Below are 6,212 nucleotides of genomic sequence, written 5' to 3'. Positions count from 1 at the left end.
AAGAATGTGTCCTACTACTGCTACAACTACTACTACTGTTAGCTAACTGTTATGGGCATGTTTTTGTGGTGGTATCTGGGATTCGCACCCCGGCTCTTGTGTTCAGTGTCCCAGCCTTAACGCTGGCCGATGTGGCGAGACGCTGCTCTTAAAATAGGCCAGCTGCCAGGGAGATGTGCCCAGCGATCGCTCTTCCCGCATGCATGGTGAGAGTGGCGCTAACTGGGGCGTAATGGTGCCCACTGCACAGAGCTCAACCCCCTCCTCTCCTCTGCACCTGTCTCCTATCCCTCCCGCAACACAGTGAAGAAATCGATGGAGATTCAAATAGATTAGATCAGAAAATCTTTCAAGTTCTCGATGAGGCCATTCATTTCACTGCATACATAATACACATATGTAACAGTGTAGGTTCCGTCCCTCTCTTCGCCCCAACCTGGGCTCGAACCAGGGACCCTTGCACACATCAACAACTGACACCCACGAAGCATCGTTACCCATCGCGCCACAAAAGCCACGGCCCTTGCAACGCAAGGGGAACAACCACTTCAGGTCTCAGAGCGAGTGACGTCACCGATTGAAACGCTATTAGCGCGCACCACCGCTAACTAACTAGCCATTTCACATCGGTTACACATACACACCACTACACATACAGCAGGCCTGTTTCAGAGGCTGGATGGGCAACTAGAGAAAAACCACTGTGGATAATGACCTTAATAATAGATTTATTTGAAATTGATTACTTTGGATATCTACAGTTTTGCTCAAGGGGTTGCTTTGTACTCTGTATGATGGCTTCATGACCCTTTGCATAACTTTTGACCTGTGAAATGTGACCCTTGTCCCAGACCCCATTGTAGCTACAAAGATAAGACACTGACGTTGCAACAGAGCAACCTGGTCTCCGAGCATTTCGTATTATTCCGTACGTAAATCCGAGCCTCTCCATTTAGAATGATATGTTACGTTTGGTACGGTTACATAAGACAGATGGCTACTTAATGCAAAAACAAAAGGGAGGTGGATGGGTGGGCATAACACAAATGTCTAGCAACCCAGAGGTTGCGAATTCGAATCTCATCACAGACAACTTTAGCATTTTAGTTAATTTGCAACTTTTAAACTACTTACTACTTTTTAGCTACTTTGCAAATACTTAGCATGTTAGCTAACTCTTCCCCTAACCTTAACACTTTTAGCCTTCACTACCCTTAACCCTTTTAGCTAACCCTTCCTTTAACCCTAACCTTAACCCTAACCTCTAGCCTAGCTAACTTTAGTGAGCTAGCTAATGTTAGCAACCTAGATTCGTAACATATCATACATTTTGCAAAACGTAACATATTGTATGTTTTTTCAAATTCGTAACATATTATACGTTTAGCAATTTTTTTACATACCACACAAATTATACTTCGTAACATATCAAACGAAATGGACATCCACAAATTAATACATACCATACGAAACGTAACATATCATACTAAAAGGAATGTTTCGGATTTATGTACAGAATAATACAAAATGCTCTGAGACCAGGTTGAAGAGAGAAGAACTTTATAGAAGTTTTTCACCACCACTCAAAAAGCCACTTTGGCCCTCTCACTCAGGTTCACCTGGTGGGTAGGTAACATTTGGAGGTCAATTGTTTTTCTCTTGCACGTGTTAAAAGTTCAAATGACTACATCACAACAACTCCATCATAGAGGAAAATAGCAAAAACAGGTATTTGCAAATATCATCCGCTCGCAGTTCTTTGCAAGAATTTTGTTATGAATATGTTGACTGGAAAATGTCAAAGTATTTCGTTTTTTCTTTTTCTTTTGGATGACTGAACCCAATCTCCTCTTCTTCCTACAGAAGTTAGACACCACTAATGGAGAGTGCACTGTAACAATGGGGGAACATCACAACCAAACTCGTAATGCATTAGGACCCATCTGTGAATGGTGGTTGATTGCAGACCTCTTTAGAACTGTTGTGTCACACTGAAAGCAGCGTTCAGGTGGAGTTTGTGTATCGAATAACTAATAAACTGAGTCATATTTCAGTCATATAGTACTTCATGTAAATGACCACAAACTGTATAAAGCCATTTTTCTATGGTATTTTCTTATTTTCTGTCGATAAGACTATCCAGGTGTGAGTCACTATAGTAACCTTTGGCGTGCGTCAGACTTTCCTATTAATTCCAATGAAACCTGGGCTCAAGCAGTGCTGCTGGGCGAGAGTCTGTTGCTGCTCAACTTAAAATTACGACTCACACCCGAGAACACTTCCTAAAGTGTCTCGCAACTGGATCATGCAGGCAAAAGTTACTCATCCACTGTAACAGCTAAAAACCTTCTGTTTTCTCCACGCCCCATTGTAACAGCTAAAAACCTACTGTTTCTCCACGCCCCATTGTAACAGCTAAAAACCTACTGTTTTCTCCACTCCCCATTGTAACAGCTAAAAACCTACTGTTTTCTCCACGCCCCAGTGTAACAGCTAAAAACCTACTGTTTTCTCCACGCCCCAGTGTAACAGCTAAAAACGTACTGTTTTCTCCACTCCCCATTGTAACAGCTAAAAACCTACTGCTTTCTCCACTCCCCATTGTAACAGCTAAAAACCTTCTGTTTTCTCCACTCCCCATTGTAACAGCTAAAAACCTACTGTTTTCTCCACGCCCCAGTGTAACAGCTAAAAACCTACTGTTTTCTCCACGCCCCATTGTAACAGCTAAAAACGTACTGTTTTCTCCACTCCCCATTGTAACAGCTAAAAACCTACTGTTTTCTCCACTCCCCATTGTAACAGCTAAAAACCTACTGTTTTCTCCAAGCCCCACTGTAACAGCTAAAAACCTACTGTTTTCTCCACGCCCCAGTGTAGCTCCCCAGTTAGTTGCTATTGAGACAAACCTGTCTGAGCTGTCTCAGTAGCTCTATCACAGACACCTCCCAGTGACCTCCCTGTGACCTCCCTGTGACCTTGAGTCTCATCTCCAAACCACCACTCCCTCTGGCCTCTCACTACCCACACAGGACTTCTAATTGGTCAAGGAAATACGTTCAGAAATCTTATTGGCCGTGGAGAACGGTGTGAGGTGCCCCAACTGCTTTGTCCTTATTCAGAATAATGTGTTCACCTCTTTAAGACACCTGGAAGTAATTTACGAGCTATATTGGTAACCAAAAGTGCCAGCATAGATACAGAATCAGACAAAGCCTCAATGCATCCCCTTGGCCTTGATTGAGGGATAGATCACACTGTTGATTATAGCTGAAGAAATCCAGTCCAAAAGACAAGTCCTTGCTGGTATGTTTCCTGGTCCAGTATGTTGCTGACTGGCATGTTCTGCTCTGCACAAGGACCATTCATTCAGGTACTGTATCACTGAGTTATAGACTGTAGTTTATAGGCTGAGCATGCAGTACGTGCTTGATTAGCTTAGGTCTGTGAGATAACAGAGATAAAACTAACTGAATATTTCCGTACTGTCCGCTGAGCTCAGCATTGTTAGATCTCTCTGTCATTGATTACCCAATGCTCTTGTTTACATCTCACCTGGGCTACACACACACACACACACACAACACACACATGCACGAGAACGCATGCACACACGCAAGCGCTTGAACACACACACAAACACACACTCACACAAAACACAACACACACACACACACATTGTAATGAGTTTATTGGGCCTTTCCTTTTCCTTCTTGACTTTATAAATTACAATATTTTATAATCTGTATGGGGATTAGATTGGTATATAAAAGGCTGACATTCGAGAAGAATATGATTCTTTTAAGATATAATCAAAGTATGATATGGAATCAGCTGAATGGCAATAACCACTGGGGGAGGTCAGTCCAAGGCCGGAAAGGATGTTGAATCTTAATTTGATCACTCTGTTGCAGGATAACTTTCCTGCAATGCAGGACATTTTAAACTTGTAGTGTATTTGAGGTTTAAAAAAGCTTCAGAATTTTGAAATTTCCACTTTGAAATTTCAGACTTGATTTTCCCTCACATAAAATGTATCAACCCCTTGTCACGTCCTGACCAGTAAAGGGGTTATTTGTTATTGTAGTTTGGTCAGGACGTGGCAGGGGGGTGTTTGTTTTATGTGGTTCGGGATTTGTTGGGATATGTGTTTATGTAGAGGGGTGTTTGTTTAGAGTATTCCGGGGTTTTTGGTTATGTTCTGTATTTCTATGCTCTGTCTATGTTGTGTATTTCTTTGTGTTGGCCTGTTATGGCTCTCAATCAGGAACAGCTGTACATCGTTGTTGCTGATTGGGAGTCATACTTAGGTAGCCCTGTTTTCACCTGTCATTTGTGGGAATTATAATTTTTTTTTTTTTGCATAGCTGTGTGTGTAGCCTGCATTACTGTTCGTTTTCTTGTTTTGTTAAGTGTTCTAATAAAAGTTCAAATGAGCACTCAACCCGTTGCGCCTTGGTCCACTATATACGACGACCGTTACACCCCTACAAAAATTTCCATTACTTATAATCCACATAATAATGAAAATGTTCTGTTGCTGCAGGATTATTTTCCTGCTGTAGCAAACTTTCTCAAATTAAGTGAGCAAGTTTAATAAAATCAAATTAAGATCCAAACAGAACAGCACTGTTTCTTTCTAATAGTTTAGCTGCCCTTGATTGAGCTTTCCAGGCACAATGGAACCAATAGAATAATCCACAAAGTGCAAAACCCACTCCTCTGGCACCCAGGGCAGGCTCAATCAAACGTTCAATCAAACACTTTAAAGAAAACAAATACTATGTGAGTACAGCTCATTGGAGTGATGTTGTCAAGGAGGACTAGAAATATCAATGTTTTTCATTTTCTCTGGTGAATCTCTAACTCTCAATGAAAAACATGGTGTAAAAGATACATGAACAGAGCACTGTGTTTGGCTGGCAGAGTGTTCCTCTCTATCAAGGAACAACATGGTGTAAAGATAGATGAACAGAGGACTGGCTGGCAGAGTGTTCCTCTCTATCAAGGAACAACATGGTGTAAAGATAGATGAACAGAGGACTGGCTGGCAGAGTGTTCCTCTCTATCAAGGAACAACATGGTGTAAAGATAGATGAACAGAGGACTGGCTGGCAGAGTGTTCCTCTCTATCAAGGAACAACATGGTGTAAAGATAGATGAACAGAGGACTGGCTGGCAGAGTGTTCCTCTCTATCAAGGAACAACATGGTGTAAAGATAGATGAACAGAGGACTGGCTGGCAGAGTGTTCCTCTCTATCAAGGAACAACATGGTGTAAAGATAGATGAACAGAGGACTGGCTGGCAGAGTGTTCCTCTCTATCAAGGAACAACATGGTGTAAAGATAGATGAACAGAGGACTGGCTGGCAGAGTGTTCCTCTCTATCAAGGAACAACATGGTGTAAAGATAGATGAACAGAGGACTGGCTGGCAGAGTGTTCCTCTCTATCAAGGAACAACATGGTGTAAAGATAGATGAACAGAGGACTGGCTGGCAGAGTGCCACAGGGACAGAAGTGGATGAAAAACATCCAGTAGAGAAACAACAGAACTTATCTTATGACATTGACTCTCTACTGTAGAGAGTCAATGTCATAAGATAAGTTCTGTTGTTTCTCTACTGGATGTTTTTCATCCACTTCTGTTCATCCACTTTCATCCACACTGCTGAGTTGTGTAGTGGCTACAGTGCAGAGTGATCATTGTTCCTTAGATGCCTCCCCATGCAGCCCTCCCTTACTCACTCACTCACTCACTCACTCACTCACTCACTCACTCACTCACTCACTCACTCACTCTGCCCCCCCTTGTCTCTCTCCCTCCTTCTGTCTCTACCCCCTCTTTCCCCCCCTCTCCCCCCTCTCTCCCTCTGCCCCCCCCCCCCCCCCCCTGCCACTAGTCTAATTAGCTAACATTATCACAACAAAGTAACATTCCCACACCACAAACATAACATGAGGACATTAAGTGATATTGCGCAACATGGCTTCAGTCGGGCGAATTGAACATTTACCATTGTTTTCTATGGGGATTTTTCAATTCATGCATTTGATTTCAATCCACTTCATGAACTGGGAACATAATTGACCCAAACCCTGTTGTGTAAAATGACGCCAAAAGTGCAAGATGACAAAACATGAGGTAACCAGGCTAGCAACACTATAGCTCTGACATAATATAGAACATATACTTTGCCTGCGCTATGTTT

Source organism: Salmo salar, chromosome 17 (genome assembly GCF_965601325.2).
Source record: "Salmo salar chromosome 17, fSalSal1, whole genome shotgun sequence".
In the NCBI taxonomy this organism is placed as follows: domain Eukaryota; kingdom Metazoa; phylum Chordata; class Actinopteri; order Salmoniformes; family Salmonidae; genus Salmo; species Salmo salar.
Note: the sequence above shows the minus strand (reverse complement) of the source record.